Genomic DNA, 21,373 nt, shown 5'->3' with positions numbered 1-21,373 from the left:
TTTCTGTTTTTACCCACCCCTGTGTGTTTTGAGCTACATTTTTTTAGTCCAGTATTACATATTACTTTATTCATTTCACCACAGGATTTATTTATCACCTGAAAATTAATTCACTTCATTTGCCCACATCAGCTTCATCCAAAAAGGCAAGACAGTTACTCCCTGGGAAGGTTCCATGCTGGCAAACCTTGGCCCTGGGCTAGAACAGGGCTCAAATTGCAGGCAGGGCTCCTGTAGAAACCTGGGCAAATTCTCTTAATCTGAGACTGAGATCCTCATGGTGCCTGGAATTTTATAATGCCTTCTGGAAACCCAAAAACTATCAATCTTAACTTCAATTCAGCTACTGAGGCTGTGGTCTTTTCTACTTAAAGCCACAAAATTGTTTATGCTCTGGTTGGAGTTTAATTTTGTCTTATTTTAAGCTCTCTTACTTGATTTCTGCCCAATCAATAAGATAGGCCATACATTTAATCTGCTTCTGTCATCAGGACAGCTGAAAATCCTGCTGATTTTTCAATTTACTATGAGTAAGTTCAGCCTGTATGTAAACTCAGCCCACTTTTCATCAGCTCTATGACAGCTTTCTCATCTGTAATATGAGAAACCACCCACCTAGGTCACAGAGTCATTGGAAGAATTATATAATAAACAAGGCTGCATTGTATTTGGTGATTGGCAACATACATTTTCTTAATAAAACAAGAACAGCATATGCCTCCGAGAAGAGAGACGCCAGATTTCTTGGTTGGCCTCTTTGCTGCAGCACGTGGTGGGTGCTTGACAAGAATTATTCAATCAAGGCAATCATATTAATTAATAAGGATAAGTATTGATTTTTTTGCGGTTCTGGACTTATAATTTAGCTTTCCCTTTAAAAAAATTTTTATGAGAGGGGAGGGGAGTTGGGGGAGGGGGCAGGGTTATGGACATCGGGGAGGGTATGTGCTATGGTGAGTGCTGTGAAGTGTGTAAACCTGGAAATTCACAGACCTGTACCCCTGGGGATAAAAATACATTATATGTTTATAAAAAAATAAAAAATTTTAAAAATTTTTATGGAAGTATAACACGCACACAGAAAACGGGTTTACGTGTAGCCATGTAATGAATTTTCACAAACGAACACACCTGTGTAACCAACACTCAGCTGAAGAAACAGAATATTTCCAGCATCCCGGAAGTGCCCCTGTGTGTCCCAATCCAAGCATTGGAAAATCCCAAAGAGATCCACTGACTTCTAATGCTGCAAATGATTTTGCTTGTTTTACCATATTTTTTTTATACATGCAATTATTTAGTATCAGTACAGACCTTTCTGAAGCTTCCTTAAGCTTCCCAGGTAAAGAAGGTCTAAACCCTGAAGAAGTTTGTCTTTTTTAGGCTAACTTGAGGAAGGAGGACAGAAGGCTGGTGAGAAGTAGGGGAACCATATGATCTGTCGTCCAAACTGGAACCCTTGTGAAAGTGAAAGGAGGTGCTATTCACAATGATGCTGGGACCAAAGGCATACACAGGGACTGTCTCCAGCAAACCAGGACATGTAACCGCCCTGGTAAGATGGAACAGTAGAAGGCAGCAGAGACACACTGGTGAGGAAAATCTATCTTCAAGGTCTTAATACAGAATTCCCTCACATCGCCTGAGATCTCTGCAAGACTAGGGACGATCGGTCCATTTCCCAGAGAGTGCGGTCCCTGCTAAAACTCAGGTCGACAAGTATTAACTGAGACCCAGCTCTGCGCGAGGCATCACAACAACAGGAACATAGCTCAGGGACTGAACCTACCCACGGGAAGCTCATGCTTAAACAGTGGCTAGAAGACAAGTTCACAAACAGGTAAACCATAAAGAAGCTGCCAATGGAAATATGCAAAGTACTGTATAGATTCCAAGGGTGTATACAAAGTGTTATACATATTCCAAGGGATGAGAGATTGTGTCCACTGGTAGACATGGAAACAGCACCATGGGGGAGGTAGCAGTTAAGAAGAGTTTAGATAAAACTCCAATGGTTCCCATCTGTGACTGCACATTAGAATCTCCTGGGGTGGGGTGTCTGGGTGGCTCAGTGGGTTAAAGCCTCTGCCTTCGGCTCGGGTTGTGGTCTCAGGGTCCTGGGATCGAGCCCCGCATCAGCCTCTCTGTTCAGCAGGGAGCCTGCTTCCCTCTCTCTCTGCCTGCCTCTCTGCCTACTTGTGCTCTCTCTCTCTGTGGCAAATAAACAAATAAAATCTTTAAAAATAATAATAATAATCTCCTGGGGAGATTTCAAACTCTGAATACCAAGGCAGTACCCCCAAAACAATTAAATCAGAATCTCTGGGAGCAGGATCCACGCCTAAGCTCTCCCAGGTAATTCCAGCAAAGAATCAAGTTGGAGAACCCTTATTCCAGAAAGAAGGGTCTAGGCCTTGGCTGGCAGGGAAGGTAGGAAAGAATGGAGACTGGAGAGAACAGCTGTTAGCTAGAATATTCCATCTTTGATAGGCGCACAGACAGGGATCATCCCTCGGGAATTAAATATGGAGGAAAAGCAGCAGGGCAAAAATAATTTAACCCCCTTCAGGAAAAAAATTAATTAATTATGAAACCATTTGCTAAGGCCAATAACAGGGATGGATGGGCAAAGGATGCACTGAACATCAAGGGAACTCAGAGTGGTAATAAATCCATCATAAATCATACAAGCCATCTGATAACTCCTGTTCCTCACATTAGCATCCCATTAAGTGGCTATTAGGAGAGCAAGCCGAATGAAACTGCCTTCCTGGCTTAGCACTAGCAGCCAGGAGAGAGTTAACAAGCTGCAATCTTTCACTGGCTCCTTTAAGGGCTTGAGCTCCATTTGTAAAGGATGGTGAGAGGCCCCAAACCTTGACCTATCATGCTCATGCTGCGGGAGTTTGGGGGGGCCAGAATTAATCACAGCAGGGACACAATTTACCGATCAATACCAGCCAATTAGAAGGCTCCCTGCAGTGGAGAGTTCCCTTGGAATGCCAGATGACCTTTGCCCTTGACTTTTTGTGGGGGCAGATGCTGCTTTATTGCAGCAACTGATAAGGATGGTATTGGGGGGGGGGGGGTGCGCAGACATTTCACATCATGCCAGCCCCACCAGGGCATCTTGAGGCTGAACTTCTTTTGGACTTACCCATGAGCCACCTGCCAGTGGAGTCTAGGGGAAGATAGGGATGGAAATTATATCAGTAATCAATTTACAGCCAGTGTGCCACTTTTCCCATGAACTTAGCCATGACCTTCAAGAAGCCATTGACAGCAGATCTTTTCAGTGACTTCACTAATGCATCTCCTACTCTGCTGCTTCTGCTATGTGAGAGGGGAGATTCTGGAGCACAGACGGAGGGGGCCGACTGTTGTCCCATCAATTTGCCGATGGCCCACAGCAGAACCACCTAGAGGGAAAAGCCCTGGTAGCCACTACTGTGTCCTCTGATCTGGCTCAGACACTCAAACACAGCTTGAAAGTAGGCCCCAGAACCTTCCATCCCCCCATACTTATGTGATGGCTATTTGCCATCACTGTTCTGAGTTGTATTACTTTTTTTATCAGTTTTCGAAGATCTTGGCCACAGAGGTGATATTCCCTAGGACACAAAAGTTTAGAAGAAGAAAAATAACTAGATAATTCTGGAAAGTTTTCTGAAGCTTATCATTTTTTTTTTGTCATTTATTTTCTCATTTTTATTTTAAGGAGAATAATCTATTGTTTAGAGCGTTTCCTGGAAACTCTAGGACTTTAGGCATAAGGCCCCAATCTCCTCTTGGTTTCATCCCTTCTTGAATGATTTCAGTCATGGTTACTTCAGATGTACACCTAAGGAGCGCTTCCCAACTCTCCTCCTAAGTAATGCCCAGCTTCCTGCTGCTAAAGAATCGTGGTTGTAAAATCAGAAAATTCAAACAAAGTTTTGAGCTGACTTTAGTTCAGTAAAGGCCTGGAGCAAATCATACTATGATTTCCTCCCCTACTCTTACTTACCCCAATCCACAGATCTCTTTATCTAAGTCACGCTTGATGTAAACAACTTCCTTCAAGGAAAAAACAAACTTTTGGAAGATCAGTATAAGAGTTGTGAAGGCTGTTTTAGGGATAGCACCATAGATTTTGCCTTAGAGAGGTAGGAGAGGGAGCGTTTCATGAACTCTGATGCATGTGGATTAGACTCAAGAATCCTGGAATATTTAAATGCACCAGTGGGCAGTAACCACCCTCTTTCTGTCTCTGCCTGTACCATCCAAGTACTAACCAGGCCCAACTCTTCTTAGCTTCCAAGATTAGGAGAGATTGGGTGTGTTCAGGGTGGTCTGGCTGTAGACCTGGCTCAGCCTTCTCATCTACTAAATCCCTACGTAATTAACTCTCAAAGCCCTTCCCCAAATGTGCAACAGTCGACTCCGCCAAAATGTTAAAAAAAAAAAAAAAAAAAAGTCATTGAGTCTGGTGAAGATTATCAGGATTCTCTTACTTTTTCAACTTTTCTGTAGGTTCAACATTTTTTCAAAAAACAACAGGTGCACCTCTTACTGACAAAGCACTTCTTCCTTTGCTATCAGTGGTCCATGGATTCACTATGATATTCAAAAACTTTTTTCATACTGATATTTGGCACAGGAAGGGAAGCAGATTATTAAACTAGTTTTTAACAAATATGGAGGTTCTTCATGAAAAACTAAATTCCCCTTTATCAAGAAACAGTCCCTCAAAGGAAAATAATCCATGTGTTCAAAAAAAACAGTTCACCAACTTCCTCATGAAGAGAATTAAAGAAAGGTCTTCCTTCTGTGATAACAATTCCTGTTTAAATCACCTCATCAAAAGACAGAGAGTTCTGGAAATTAAGCAAATCAAAGAAGATGACAAAATGGCAAATTTGCAGGAGAAAACTACTTCTCCAGATATGGGAAAATTTCAGAAATAATTTTATTAACTACATTAACTAGAGAATAGGTTTTCTGCAATGTGAATGACACCAAAATGTATAATTGGCTTAATTTTGTCTAAGAAATTTTAGCTAAATTAATATTTTAAATTTCTTGATTAAAGGTGACCAGCTATATATGTTTTTATGTATATCTACGTATACAAATACACACACATGCACACACATATATATGACATAGCCCATGTATAAATCTAAATACAGATTATTAGCTTTATTTGCCACATTGTTTACCATTTTTTGTGTCCAAAAAAAGATTCTTATATTTTTTTAAGATTTATTTATTTGAGAGACAAGGAAAGCACACCACACAAACGGGGGAGGGGCAGAAGGAGGGGAAGAGAGAATCTCAAGCAGACTCTGTGCTGAGCATGGAGTCTGACTCGGGGCTTGATACCAGGACCCTGAGATCATAACCTGAGCTGAAATCAGGAGTCAGCTGTTTAACTGAATGAGCCACCCAGGCACACCTGTGCCCAAAGAAAGATTATAACAAACTAACAATAACTGTAAAGCTTTATACTTGATGGAATCAACAAAAATAATAGACAGTCTTGATAGAAGTCCATATTCTAATACAAGAATATCTAGCAATTTACATATATTTATGTATTATATGTATTTATATATTTGTTTACTTAATTTAGTATTTTTATTTTTATATGAAATTGCCTAATACTTCATATCTGAAGAAAGCATTTAAAAAGTATAAGAAAGAAAGATTAGCAAAGGATGAGACTGTCACAACTGCGTATCTATAAAAGAAAAATATTCAGCACCATCACGTATTTACAACTTGATTAACAAAGCTAATAATCCGCACTCACAAGCATGTGATCCATGTAGCACAGGCTATTATTGAAGTAATAATTATGAGTAACTTTTCCTAAATGTTGATGGAGTGTCAGGCACTACCTTAAATACTTTGTATATATTATCTGTCTCATTCAACCATCATTTGCAGAAGCAGCTCCTGAGACTAGAAAAAGTGCTACGATCCACCCAAGATCACGTGTGATAAGGGGTCAGGTCGAGTTTCAAATCCAGATGTCTTTCTTCAGACCCCACACCCATGATCACGGTGCATGCTACTTACCAGTGGTTATCAGTGGCCCAGGATGAGAGAGTGAGGACCCTTTTGCATAAATCACATCCCATGACATAGAGAGTATAACTTTTACCGTCTTCACTTGTTTCCCAGACAGAAAGGGCCAACGTAAGACAGAAACTGCACAGAACAATGTGCAACTGGATTGCTTAGTTTGGGGAGTTATCATGGGACCTCAGCTAGCAGCCAGCTCTGCTTCCTAGGAATCTAGTACTCAGGATCTGAAAGTTACCACTAAAACAGTGGGATTGGGGCAGATAGATGGGGCCCTGGAGACCAACATCGTGCCAGGAGAAACCCCAAATCCTTCTCCTCTCAGAGGAGTAGCACATGGGAGAGAAGGGAGTCCTTCACCAGAAAACTTGATTGCAACATATGACTTCCATCAGCAGCATCTTTGCCATCACAGCCTACATAGTACGTCAGGCTGGAAGCAAGCTGTGACTTCATAAATGTTTCATCTTCTGCTGTGACTCAACTACAAGGTTCCCTCAAGCTATACATCCCCCCTCCTCGACAATAGCATCAGTGAGGCAGTTTATGTATGCAAAGGGCTATTCTTTAGAAAAAAAAAACATTTTTATAGAGCTACCCTATGACCCTGCAATTGCACTACTGGGTATTTACCCAGTAGTGAAAAGAAGGGCCATCTGTACCCTAATGTTCATAGCAGCAATGACCACAATTGCCAAACTGTGGAAAGAGTCAAGATGCCCTTCAACAGATGAATGGATAAAGAAGATATAGTCCACATATACAATGGAATATTATGCCTCCATCAGAAAGATGAATACCCAACTTCTGTATCAATATGGATGGGACTGGAGGAGATTATACTGAGTAAAATATGTCAAGCAGAGAAATTCAATTATCATATGGTTTCACTTACTTCTGGAGCATAAGGAATAATATGAAGGACATTGGAAGGAAAGGAAAAGTGAATTAGAAGAAATCGGAGAGGGAGATGAACCATGAGAGACTGTGGACTCTGAGAAACAAACTGAGGGTTTGGGAGGGGAGAGGGGTGGTGGGTTGGGTGAGCCTGGTGGTAGGTATTAAGGAGGGCATGTATTGCATGGAGCACTGGGTGTGGTGCATAAACAATGATCTTGGAACACTGAAAAAATAAAAATAAAATTTAAAAAAATATTTTTTAACTGATCTATCGTTTCCAACACACCCTATCTACAAAGTTGCTGTGTTTCAGGTCACTTGGGTTATTTTAATCTGTTAAAAAAAAAAAAAAAAAAAAAAAAAAAGCTCACTTAAGACTTTTGGACACTTCAGACTTCTTTCCTTTGCTTTCATGATTTTCTGTTCTTTTTCCTCCTCTTGGCTTCATCTCAGTTCAAAAGTAAAATTTTAAATCCTGCAAGTAGAGACTGTAACAACTTCCAGATTGTGCCCAGCACTGAGCTACCCTCAGGACATTCCTGGTTTTATTTTTTTTAATGTACATTTTAAAGGCAAACATTTAATAAATTTTGAGTTTGAAAACCTTCAAATAAATCAAATAGCAAGAGAAAGGACTAGGTCATGAGAAGAATGGGAGAAAAAAATCAAAGAAGGATAAGAGAAGTCCAAGAGAATTCTTGAAATAGAGAGAGTGTGTGTGTGTGCGCGTGTGTGCACACACATGCACATATTATTCTTTGTAACAGTGCAAATGTTGAGGTACTAATCTAAGAAATGAGAAAAGTAGTAAGCTGATTTTAAAATTCTTTTGTAAGGCAAGACTTTTTTTGAGAGCGAGAGCACACATGAGTGAGAGCGCACAAGCAGGGGGAGCGGCAGGTAGAATGAAAGGGAGAAGCAGGCTCCCCGCTAAGCAGGGAGCCCCATGCGGGGCCCGATCCTAGGACCCAGGATCAAGACCAAATGCTTCACCGACCGAGCCACCCAGGCACTGAGAAGGAGAAAGGAATTCTAAAACTCAGCACTGTTCTCTGAGGCACCTGTTTACACCACGAAGCTCTCACTTCTGCCGGCACCTTGCCTACAGCTTGTCATCTGGTTTCTCTGTCCTTAGCTGCCAGGAGGAGGTGGTGATGCTTCCTCTAATTCTCTTCCTTCTGGTCTTCAGTTTTCTTCCTCCTTCTCTTCCTTCTCCTCTTTTATCTCCTTATTTTCCTTCCTTTGCTTGTCATTTCTGTTGGGTAGAGGGTCTTCCCTGACTTGCTTACAAACATAGTTTCTTTTTTTGGTACAAATGATATTTTGTTTGATCAAAGTAAGATCAGTGAATTAAAACTCCCTCTATGACTGAAGTTTCTTCCACTGAGATCTACAATGGAGCCCCTAACACACGGCAATGAACATGGGAGCAAAGTCAAAGCCAACACCAGTTGTGTCCACTTACAGCCTTACCTGAGTACTTCTGAGAGATGGCGTAAATTCACTATGAAATGTAAACGGCTAATGTTAAATCTTTTGCTGAAGCAGGAATTAATGAAGGGGAGGACAGATAGAAAAGGGTGAGGAGCCCTTTAAGAAGGGAGCTCTCGGGACCCCTGGGTGGCTCAGGGGGTTAAACCTCTGCCTTCGGCTTGGGTCATGGTCCCAGGGTCCTGGGATCAAGCCCCACATTGGGCTCTCTGCTCAGCAGGGAGCCTGCTTCCTCCCCTCTCTCTCTGCCTGCCTCTCTGCCTCCTTGTGATCTCTGTCTGTCAAGTAAATAAATAAAATCTTTAAAAAAAAAAAATAAAGAAGAAGTAGGGAGCTCTCAGAGGAGGTAAAAAATATGCAGAAAAAAAAAAAAAAAAGAGGCAAGAACACTGAAGAACTGGTGGGCCTGGATCTCTATTTTGCCTTGAACTTGCCCTACTCTTCAATTCTTTAATGTGTGAACCTGTCCAGTTACATTCATTCAAAATCAGAAAAAGTAAACACCTATCTCAGAACAATGGGAAGCATCTACAGAATGCCAGGGAGTCAGGACCTCATTGAGCCTCAGGTTTAGGCCAGCCAGCAACCCCCCTCCCCGACTCAGCTCCTGAAACCCCCCACCCATGCCCATCTCACCTAGGAAGCTGGGCAGGGCCGAATTTCCAAGTTCATCACAGGACAGTTGTTGGGTGCTGCCCCACCTCTTGTCCCCTGAGCAAATGGGCATTCCTGTGTGACTTTTTTGTCTTAGGGACCTTCAACATTGTCTGAAATGCAATGGTCCTATTTTTTTCACTTTTCCTGTCTAACTCCAAAAGTCCATGACAGGAAGCAATTTGTCATTTGCTGAGTGCGAATTTGAATGTGGCCCTGTCTGGGGTGGCCAGTCAGCTTGTGAAACCAGAGTATCTCCTTGAGACCCTGCCCCTCCCCCTCTTCATGTCCTCTCTCTCTCTCTTTCTCTCTCTAAAATAAATAAGTAAATATTTTTAAGAAATCCTACAGAAGGACCTACAACTATTCCCATTTTACAAATGATACAACTGAGCTTCAGTGAGCTTGAGCTAGTAGGATATGAACCCAAGCAGTCTGTCTTCAGAAGCTTTGAGCTTAACCATACATTAGAGTGTCTTTCTCTAAGCTTCTAACCACTATATAATGCCTCTACATGGAGTTTTCACAACAGACCAGAAGTTCCTCCCATGCAGCTTGTGTTCAGATTTATTCAACTTCGTAAAATGCCAAGAGCAGGCCTATAGGAAGATGATCAATATATTTGGAAGTAGTACATAGAGGGGCCTCTCGAGCCGCACCCTCCTGCACCTTCCCGTTATATGTGTGGGGTCACGGCTACCCACAATGTCATAGGAGAGATATGCTACGTAAGGCTCTCTAATGTGATTTGGTATCAATAAATGTTCATTTTTGCATATGTGAACCGTATTGTGACTTGAGGAGTTCTGGTAGCACTTACCTGGAGCTACCATGTCAATCAATGGCTTTTAGGCCATTGAATGGATGGTTTATCTCATCTTAACCAGAAAGTCAGTCTCTCTCTCCCACTCTCTCTCTCTCTAACACACACACACACACACACACACACACACACACACATACATATACATACGTGCACTCCATCTGCTTCCTTCTTGATTAAAATTAGACTACACTAGGCACAGCTCCCAAACATCCCAGACAGGATAGCTGACCCAACACCTTTTCCCCAAGCCTGCATCCTTACTTCTTAAACAAAACCAAGCTTGGAGATTAAATGGGAGCTTCCCTCGTTGTCTCTCCATATTCCTACCCTGGCAGGCTGTTCCAGTTCCAAACACCTACATTGTTCGTTCTGGCTATTTCTGAAGCCTGACTCTCAACCCAAAAGAAAGTTATAGTATCACCCTATGTACATCAGCAAGGCAGTCTTGATTGCCATTCAGTTGGCTCCTCATGGTGATGATACTTTTAAAAGTGACTACAGCCCCTTTAGGAAATTTCAAATGTATTTGGAGTACAAGAACAGAACACATTTTGTAAACTTATGTATAACAAAGTCATTTCTGCACCAGCTATTGCAACGGACCAGAGTCTGCTTATTTCCGAAGTCCCAGGATGCCTTAACAATATTTGTCTCATTATCCCCATTATTTTCCTCCCCAGGGAACTGTCCCTAATAAACTTTGCGATGTCTCTTCTCCTGGCTAGTTTTAATATGAGCCAAGGGAAAGATTTCAGGAGAACACGAGTTCTTTTCTGCCTGGGCTTGCAAAATTGCCTTTTGCTGCAGATGCGTCTGTTAGTAATGATTGAGACAATCTGTGTGGTGTAAGACAACTTGCCAAATGGTTACTTTGAAAAGATCCTCTTCCAAGGCTCATTGAACCCTGAGCACCTTTCTGTGACAACGGGATCTTGTGAGATGATGCCTTCTCACTGGCATGACTATCCTAAACATCACTTATACCTTGGAGCCACGAGGACCTTGAGGACTTCAGGGACCCCAAAACTATAATTACTACTTGGGGACTACTTGGGTTTCAAGTACCATTTCAAGTTCTCACCTCCCTTGAGGGGGCCCAGGATGATTGACTTTGATAAAGATCCTCTTCGAGAGGACTAGAATCCGTCAGGACTCCTTACATGGCCAAGAAGACCTCAAATCTAAGCCAAATTTTCAGGAGGCTGAGAACCTCAGAAAACCCCTAAATTGTTTCTCTAACCCATTTCTCCTCTTATCTTTGTACTTTAGTCTGAGCATTAAATCAGCAGGGTTTCCAGCTAGCAATTTAGAGAAGCCTGGATATGAACAACTGACCCCGTGGGCTCACAACAAAACCGGTGTCATCTTTGGATGTCCCATTTCTTTTGTAGCTCTACTTGCCAAGTGTTAGCTGATACTTAAGGCCACCCTGTTCAAGCCAGGGATTACAGACTCTAAGGAATATACGATGACATGCCGGGAGAACAAGAAGCCACAGGATAAACATGGTACATTTTCCTGGAATGCCAGTAATAGAGGAAATGCCATTATTTTAGAGCATTACAAAGTAGGGTAGATGCAAACTTGGAGTAAAATGTAAAATTCATGGACTTTTAAAATAAATCTTAAAACTGCAAATAAATTTTGAGCTCAAGGCAAGATCTTCCAGCTTTTTCCCCAGATCTCGGGGGGCTGATGTTTATCTCCCTCCTCCCTTATGAACATTTTGATGGGTATTTGAGAAAAAAACTCTCTTTATATACCTCTCCCAGAGCCCAAAGGCATTTTTAAGAAACTTCTAATGAAAAAAATAAAAAGCAAATTAAGGAAGAAATAGAGGAAAAAAAGAAAAGAAAGAAGTCCTTACAGAAGTCTTCATGTATTTGTGTATTTCCTTGATACACCTTATTTTATGAAGGTGTGAGGTCCAGAAAGATTGACTCATTTGCCCAATATCACATGACCTTAAGTGGCAAGGCCATGGCCGGCAATAAGTAGTAACAATGAGATATGGAGAGTCTTTTCCAAATCCATGCCATTGCCCACAGTCAACCACACACCGACCTTTGCGGAAGTACCTGCTGGATTTATGCCCACCGATGTGGGCTGCAGCTCGACCAGCCTGCCCAAGGAAGCATCCCTTCCATGTCCCTAACACTAGCCACCTACCAGACTCAGGTTTATTTTATCAGGCAATAGTTCTCTTTTTCTCTGGTTTTAACGAAATATAATTGACATACAACACTGTATTGTTTTTAGATGTACAACATGATGATTGGATACATGTATATATTACAAAATGATTATCACAATTAGTTACCATCCATTGCCTCACATAGTTACAATTTTTTCTTCTTGTGACAATAACTCTTAAGATCTACTCTCTTAGCAACTTTCAAAAATATGATAAAGTTATTTTTAACTTTCATCACCATGCTGTACCTTAGATCCGCAGAACTTATTTATCTTATAACTGGAAATTTGTCCCTTTTGACCACCTTCCCCCAATGCCCTCTTCCCCCAGCCCTTGTCTCTGGCAACCACCACTCTATTCCCCATAGGGGTAAGATCATACAGTATTCGTCTTTCTCTGTCTAACTTATTTCACTTAGCATAACATCTTCAAGCCATCCGTGTTGTCTCAAATGGCAGGATGTCCTTCTTTTTATGGCTCAATGTATAGACAACTATATACACACACAGATGTATGCATAGGGCACATTTTCTTCATCCATTCTTCTACAAATGGACACAGGTTATTTCCACATCTTGACTATTATAAATAATGCTGCAATGAACATGGTGATTCTCAGAAGGTATTTCTGCTGACCTCAATTCATCCCTCCAACCAGACTGGGGATAGTTTTAATGAGACAGACCTGCTATTCTTGGTCAGTAGAAAGGATGTCTTTGATGGAACCACATGGAAATTAAATATGAACAACCCGAGGATGTGTGAACATGTTGGCTCTCGGTCTCTGGTTCTCTCTTATGTCCCTCTCTGGGTCTCTGAATTGTGAATCTACCATTCTGTTTCTTCCTCAGTTTTTATTTCTGTCTCTGTATCTTTGTTTCTGATTATTCTCTATGTCTTTCTCTTCTACCCATTTTCTCTCTATTCAATTTGAAAAATTGTATCACTTGCTTACAAGCCTGAGGATGTAAGCATCACAATATGTAATTAAAATATGTAATGCAACTGACAGTCCTGGTATCTTGCTTGGTTTGGTTGCATATTTATTTAATAATTGTAACTTGATTTGAAATATTTCAGCCTTGGCTGTGAGATACTCTGCATGTGCTGCTTAGTTTAATTTTCCACTCTAGGAGCTATCAGTGGTCTTATCCACACACTTGGAGTGCTCAGTTAGCATCATATCTGAAAGGACCTCTGTAGAAGCACCTTCTTTCTGGGACACCCCTTTCTGGGACACTGGGTGGCTCAGTTGGTTAAGCATCCAACTCTGGCTCAAGTCATGATCCCAGGGCTCTGAGATCAAGCCCCGCATTGGGTTCCCTTCTCCACAGGGAGTCTGCTTCTCCTTCTGCCCTTCCTCCCACTTGTTCTTTCACTGTCTCTCTCTCTCCCTCTCTCAAATAATAAATAATCAATTTCTTGCCCCATTGGTGGGAATGCAAGTCAGTGGAGCCACATTGGAAAGCAATGTGGAGATTCCTCAAGAAATTAAAAATAGAGCTACCCTATGACCCTGCCATTGCACTACTGGGTATTTACCCCAAAGATACAGATGTAGTGAAAAGAAGGGCCATCTGTACCCCAATGTTCATAGCAGCAATAGACACAGTCACCAAACTGTGGAAATAACCCAGATGCCCTTCAACGGATGAATGGCTAGAAAAGATATGGTCCACATATACAATGGAGTATTATGCCTCCGTCAGAAAGGATGAATATCCAACTTTTGTATCAACATGGACAGGATTGGAGGAGATTATGCTGAGTGAAATAAGTCAAGCAGAGAGAGTCAATTATCATATGGTTTCACTTACTTGTGGAACATAAGGAATAACACAGAGGACATGGGGCGATGGACAGAGGAGTGAGTTGTGGGAAACCGGGGTGGGAGAGGAACCATGAGAGACTGTGGACTCTGAGAAACAAACTGATGATTTGGGAGTGGAGGGGGGTGGGAGGTTGGGTAAGCCTGGTGGTGGGTATTAAGGAGGGCACGGATTGCATGGAGCACTGGGTGTGGTGCCTAAACAATGAATCTTGGAACACTGAAAAAATAAAATAAAATTTAAAACAAAATAAATAAAAAATATCTTTATTTAAAGTGCTCTATCTCAATCGGTATGCAAGGTAGCATAATGAATTTTAGAAATCTTTAAAATGACTTTATTTAAAGCCATTAACTGAGTTAATAGTTTTTTAGTTAGTATATTACAAAACCTTCCACATATTTACAACACTACTCTTTAAATACATCATTTTTCAGAAGTGGAATGTGAGGTTTTATTGGTGAAATTAAATGTATTCAAGAAGTACAGCTTGGCTAAAACATTTAATTGTCTCCCCATCCTTGTGTAAAGAGTATCAGAATCCAGCTAGAGCGGCAACCTATAGTTTTGAGATGGGGCTGGGGCTTGACCTCGGAACAGCCCCAGGTCCAGCTACCGGCCAGAGGATTTCCAGTTGCCTGAACTGTAGGAGAACAGAATCCTGCCTCTGGACTATTGCCATGGCCACCTGAAGCAGACCTTCCACACAGGTGGGGACAGACACAACTAAAAGGACAGAGGCCTGGGGTGTCACTGTGTTTGCAGAGCAGGTCATTTGAGCTATTGTATGCCTGCCTGCTCATGCGACTGATAAACCTTCCTTGTGGGGCCAGAATTTTCTTGAGATCTGCTTCCATTATAACCCAGTAGAAAGCCTGCAAGGGAGGAATTAACTCTCACTCTCACTCGTCTCAAATATCTCCACAGCTTCTGTCATCTACCAACAGGACTTCAGAGCTGTGCGTTAAAAATTGGTTTAGGTCAGTTCAGAGCAACAATATAAGAAAATAAGCAAGGGCAGTTTTGTTTCCTATTTCTGGTGCTTCCAAGGGACTCGGAACGGTACTCTCTGGGGAGAGTGATAGGACAGAACTCTGCACTAAGAGCCTATGATGGGCATCTTGGCTCACCATCTCTACCATGAATTGTCCGGATGACCTTGGGCTAGTCATTTAACCCTCTGAATCTCAATTGTTGCATCTGTAAAACAGGAATAATTGCTTACTTACAGCAATCGAGTTTTAGAAGTTATTATTCAAGGAGGTGGCAACTTTGCCTTTGGAGAACAGTCACCTTCCACAACTTGAAAATTCTCCAACTCTTTTTTAATTATTGGAGATTCTAATTTTTGTGAGTAGCTATAATATACTGAGCTATAGTCACATGCCACACAATTCAGACATTTAAAGTATACAACTCCATAGTTTTTACTATATTCAGAGTTATGTATGATTATCACCACAATCTCCGAACATTTTATCACCCCAAAAAGAAACCCCATATCCTTTAGCTATCACGCCCCGGGGTCCCTGTCAAGGGCATTAGACAATCACTGATCTACTTCCTGTCTCTACTTTCTGATATCCTTGATATTTCATAAAAATGAAATCATATATTATGCAGACTTTTATGATGGGCTTCTTTTCTTCTTTTCTTAATATAATGTTTTCAGAGTTCATCCATCCTATAGCATCTGTCAGTACTTCATTCCTTTTTATGGCCAAATAACTTTCCATTATATGAACGTAACACATTTTATTCATCCATTCATCAGTTGATGGACATTTAGTTTATTTCTACCTTTTAATTATTATAGGTAATGTTTCTATGACCATTTCATGTGCAAGTTTTTGTGTGGACGTATGTTTTCACTTCTGAGTGTGTGTCTATGAGTGAAATTGCTGGGCTCTACTGTATATGATATCTCTGTGTTCTATCCTTTGAGGAACCAGTAGATACTGTTTTCCAAAATGACTGCAACACCTCACATTACGATGTATGAGGGTCCCAATTTATCCACATCCCGATGATACTGGTTATTGTCTCTTTTTTATTATAGAGAGTGTGACATAATATCTCATTCTGGTGTTGATTTGCATTTCCCTGATAGCTAATGATGTTTAGCATTTTTTCTTACAGTTTTTGGTCTTTCAGTTCTCTTCTTTAGAAGGATGTCTACTCATGTCTTTGGCCCGTTTTTAAATCTGACTTACCTCGTACTGAATTGCCAGAATTCTTGATGTATTCTACATACAAGTCTCTCATCAAATCTATGATTTGGAAATATTTTCTCCCATTCTGTGGGTTGCCTTTTCACTTTCTCAATAGTGTACTTTGAAAAATAAGTTTTCAGTGTTAGAGAAGTCCAATTTATCTATTTTTTCTTTTGTTGTTTGTGTTTTCAGTGTCTTTTCTAAAAATCCATTGCCAAATCCAAGGTCACAAAGACTCCATGTCTTCTTCTAAGAGGCTTATTGTTTTAGCTTTTACATTTAGGCTTTTGATCCATTTTTGGTTAATTTTGTATACAGTGTAAGGTAGAGATCCAACCTCACTTCTTTGCGTGTACCAGCACCATTTGTTGAAAAGTCTATTTTTTCTCCATTAAATGATCTTGGCACTTTAATCATATATCAGCTGGCCACAGATCTGTAGGTTTACTTCTGGACTCTCATTTTTGGTCCATTGGTCAATATGTTAGTTCTTCTCCTGGGACCGCACTGGCCTGATTACTGGTGCTTTTTAGTAAATTTTGCAATTGAGAAGCACAAGTCCTCCAACTTTGCTCTTCTTTTTCGAGACTGTTTTGATTATTCTGGGTTCCTTGTATTTCCATATGAATTTTCAAATCCTTTTTTAAAATTTGAAAAAAAGAAAACTATTCTAGTATTTGTGGGCTGTAACATCTATAACTGGGTTTTGATTTTTGCCTTCTGGAGATTTAAAAGCAAAGAAATCCAAAATTTCTATAGTTCTGTGGCTTTAATATAGTAGGAATTCCCCCCTCCCCAAACAAGCTCATCCAACTGAACATTCTTTAAATTTCCTCTTGCACTAGTTATCTTCTCATTCTCTAATGAGACCCTTTAAAATTGTTCAGCTTGAGAAGTTTTGCCTGCTAAGAATGGTCTCAGACACTTGGTACATCTTCCTTAATTCGAAGCTTCTAGAGGTTGTCACTGGTGAGTCAAAGAAGCGGGGGCAACGAGCAAGAATTCGCCCAGTCTCAATTCAGCAATCTGAAGAAAAAGAAAATTCAGGCACCATTCTCTGAAACTGCTCTCTTGTTTAAAATTCTCGATCCAGGCATCACCTAATAAAAAGCTGTATGCCCTTAGCCCCCTCTTCCACCCCCACTGAGTAATGCAATGGTCTCAAGAATCCATATAAAAACCCCTCTCAAATGAGCACATTGAGAGGCAAAGAAAATGGTGTTGAAAGCAAGGGAGACCTGCAGAGAGAGAGGAGGAAAGGATAGAGAGCAAGATCAGGGCAGAAACCAATAGCAACAAGGAAGGGAAGAGAATGAGGAGGGGAAGGGGAATGGGAACTCAGAAAGGGGGAGAGAAGCATATGGCAGGTATCAATTATTTACCATTTATGTACAATAAAAAAATGCACTTTAACTACAGGAAGAGCACCAAATCTACTCAATAACCATTTAAAAGAATATGGAAATAAAACACAGCCATTTAAAGGGCTGTAATAAATGTGCAATGCTCTTTGTAATGCCCCTAAAAGAATACAAGTGTTAAGCCATAGTAAATTACACTTAAAAGTACGTGTAACATAAAAATGAAATTAGGAATACAAATAACCTCACACTTAGGCATTTTTTTCAAAGACTCTTCAAACAGTTAATTGGAAAAGCCTCTAAGGAGCATAACTTTTCTTCTCTCATATTCTCTTCTCTTAACAATAGAGCCACGCGAATGGCAGGAGCAAATAAACATAGGTGATCCAGAATGCATGAAAGGGCTGCATGAAATCGTCTGCCCTAGAAAAAGAAAGGAAGAAAATAAATAGAAGGCACTGCCAGAATTTTTCCTTTCACTTCTCTTTTAAAGATTTATTTATTGGAGAGAGAGCACGCACGAGTGGGGGGGCCAGAATCCCAAGCAGACTCCACACTCAGCATGGACCCTGACACAGGACCCGATCTCATGACACCAAGACCATGACCTGAGCTAAAACCAAAAGTCAGACACTTAACCAACTGTGCCAACCAGGCACCCCCAACTTCATTTTTCAGAGGACCATATGAAACCCTTTAAACAAGGGTCACAGGGGCACCTGGGTGGCTCAGTGGGTAAAGCCTCTGCCTTCAGCTCAGGTCATGATCTCTAGGTTCTGGGATCAAGCCCTACATGGGGCTCTCTGCTCAGCGGGGAGCCTGCTCCCCGCCCCTCTCTGCCTGTCTCTCTGCCTACTTGTGATCTCTGTCAAATAAATAAATAAAATCTTAAAAAAAGGGGGGGGGGGTCACAAAAATATGCAGATGGCATCACAGCCTGTTTCCCAAATGTACATTTTAATAGCTTCAATATTCTCCTGAAAATGCAATAAGTCAAGGAGGAAATGCTATTAACTTCATGTGCCCATTTTTCATGAATGTCTGCTGTGTCATATAGTCACATTTCCAGTAAACCAGTCCCAGCACGGTCCAGCCTTAAAGGGGAGAGGATCAAAGAGTTTGGTTCTAAGACGACTGCAGCCATTAGATACCAGAGCAAAGCAAGGAAGTGGGGTGGGGTGCAGCTGCTGGCAAAATTTGCTCTGCCCCAGCCTGTAAATTCCACATAAAGGTTCTAGACACAAAGAAGAGTTCTCGCCTCAATCAATGAGTAGCACATTGTCTTTTCAACCTACCCAGTCAGTCCCCAAATCTCTTCCATATTTGGGACAGAACACATGACACCCACACAATTTCATCAATATTACAGCTTGGATTGCCCAAGAAGCCAACTCTGAGACAGAGATGAGTATACAGGACATTCTTAGGGTGTGCTCTTGGGATCCAACACCTGTGGAAGAGATGGAAAGGTCGTAAAATTGGGCAGAGGGAGAAATTGGACTATGGTGCAGCTTCATTGGACAGCTCAGCCAAACTTCTGGGAAATTTGGAAGATGGCCTGATCCCTCAATGTTGCCCCCGCTGATGGAGAGGGCCCCCACTATCCCTTCAGCACGGGGCATTAAATGCAGCTCCCCAGAAAGGGGCTTGACCTCGTCCAAGGCTTGTCACCACATCTGGGACAACCCAGAAGGGACTGAGAACTGAGGGCAGCTGCCTGCAGCACGCTCGTCGCTGGGGGTGTAGGATCTTCAGTCCTGAGAACGGATCTCCAGGTCCACTGCAGTGAGTCCACAGAATGGACCTTTTTGGGGTTCCTCTATTCATTCAGGAAACATTTGTGGCATCATTTTAATGGGTGAGGCACTGATCTCTGATGACTGATCACAGTAATGTTTCCAGCCTGTCTTTGGGCACAAAACACAATGAGTTTTATACTCGTTGCCTCCCTGAAGTCTCTGTGAGGCAACACTCATCTAAGAAACAAGGGCTCATCTAAGAAAACTGACAATGGTGCAAGTAACCAACCATTGTCTTTTACAGGCGGGCCCTCCAGTATTTATATGAGAAAGGCATCTTAAAGAGACGATGGCAAACCTCACCTAGAAATATAAACAATCCACTGACATGGGGTAACAGATGGACAGGAAACAGGGAGATGTAGGCAATGAGAAACTTCCTGAAGCTCTGTATTCTCCAACCACCCCCCATCCTGTCTTCTTTCTATCTCTGCAGATGCTGGAGGGCAAGATCTAGTCCATAAATTATTCTCTGACCCCATTTTCTAAATTTCATTAAAAACATTTTTTTCTCCTTTATCTGAAAATTCCTCTTTCAACTCTTACAAAGACACTCCTGGGTCTGTCTTATTACCCAATAAGTAACCTGCTACTGTTCGCAGGGACTGTAATCAACCCTGTGCTGCTGCCCTAACAATACACCTAAGTGTGCCGCAGACCACAAGCACTCACCCTCTTGTGTCATTTCACTTAATTAATAAGCGGAACGAAGATTTCAGAAAAGGGAAAAATTTGATTATGCAGCATTGTAATGGCACTCAAGTCGGCTGTAAAGACTGAGCGGGGTCTGCCCCTTAAAATCTCCATTTGCTCCACCGTGGTGCCATGGAAATGTCAGCTCAGACCCCCCACCCCCACCCCCACCCGAGGTGACCTTTAGCTGCATCTCTCAGTAATACTAAACCATTAGTCATGCCTGGGTCAGTGATGTGTCAATAACAGAATAATTATTGAAGAAAGCCTTAAGAGGAAGGACAGCAGTCTCGATTCGGGATCAGCTCAATCCGAACCGGCACCACGGCTTGTTGACTAAATGAATGCATGTCGGATAAATGGCCCCTGTGCATCTGGAGACCTAAAGACTGTTGATTCCATTAATCCAGGGGGTTATTTGTAGCTGCTAAACACCTTTTTAGAGCAGTAAGTGGCATGCCTTTTACTCCTGCTAACTGCAACCCACTCTTCTCCAGGAGAACAAATTCACTGTACTTAATGGCTCTGGCATTTTAAAAGGAAGTCCGTCAGCAGGGCCATCCAGAACACCTGCACCTTTTGCAGGGCACTGGCTGCCAAGAGCCTCTCCCCACTCCCAGGAGAGACCATCTTGAGACCCCGAAATGAGAGATGCCTCCACATTCTATGCCAGACCTCTGAGAGAAACTAAGCGGTAAGGTGCTATTAAAAAAAATGAGGGGTTATGAGAGAGGTGGTGTGGCTTAACAGTTACAGTGAGGAACACAAGACACAGACACTCATACTCACACACACACACACATACACACACACACGCACACGAAGAATGCCATGTGAAGCCTGGAGTTCTGCCCACCACAAGCCAAGAAATTTCCAGAAGCTGGGAGAAAGACCTGGAACAGATCCTTCCTTGGCACCTTTAGAGGGCGTGTGGCCTTGCTGGCATCTTGATCTTGCACATTCTGGCTTCTGGAAGTGTGAACAATCAATGCCTGTGATTAAGCCACCCAGGTGCATTGTTGGAGTAGCCCAAACAAACCAAACATTGAGGCAGTAACTTGCAGCCAGCAGACCTCATATAGAGTTCTGTCCTCAGGATTTACTTGTGTCATCTTGAGCAAATTGTTTAGACTCCTTTTCCCTCTATTTCCTATAAGACCAACACAATAAATACATGGTTTACCTAGCTCACAAATTTATCATGGGAATCAAAACTTTACATATGCAAGAGCACTTTCCAAACTAACAAAGCATACATGCTATCTATATGACATTAGTGTGTCCAATCCAGCATTCTGTACGGTGGAATCTTCTACCCAAAGGTATATACAAACTGAGATCTCC

General features: G+C 41.7%; 1 long non-coding RNA gene across 2 annotated transcripts in view; it reads right to left on the bottom strand.

Moving 5' to 3' along the window:
* Positions 1–14,247: 14,247 nt before the first annotated feature.
* Positions 14,248–21,373, bottom strand: part of LOC131827522 (uncharacterized) — a 39,405-nt gene continuing 32,279 nt past the window's right edge. Inside the window, exons 1-3 of one of the 2 annotated variants that reach the window (XR_009352043.1) lie at positions 18,833–18,979; positions 17,787–17,960; positions 14,248–17,202 (exon numbers count right to left, since the gene is read on the bottom strand). This is a non-coding gene — a long non-coding RNA (uncharacterized LOC131827522). Of the gene's footprint in view, positions 17,203–17,786; positions 17,961–18,832; positions 18,980–21,373 lie in introns of those variants that run through there. The other variant, XR_009352042.1, reaches the window with a different exon arrangement.

This window comes from Mustela lutreola, chromosome 3 (genome assembly GCF_030435805.1).
Source record: "Mustela lutreola isolate mMusLut2 chromosome 3, mMusLut2.pri, whole genome shotgun sequence".
NCBI lineage: Eukaryota > Metazoa > Chordata > Mammalia > Carnivora > Mustelidae > Mustela > Mustela lutreola.
Note: the sequence above shows the minus strand (reverse complement) of the source record. Positions and strands in the feature narration are given on the sequence as shown.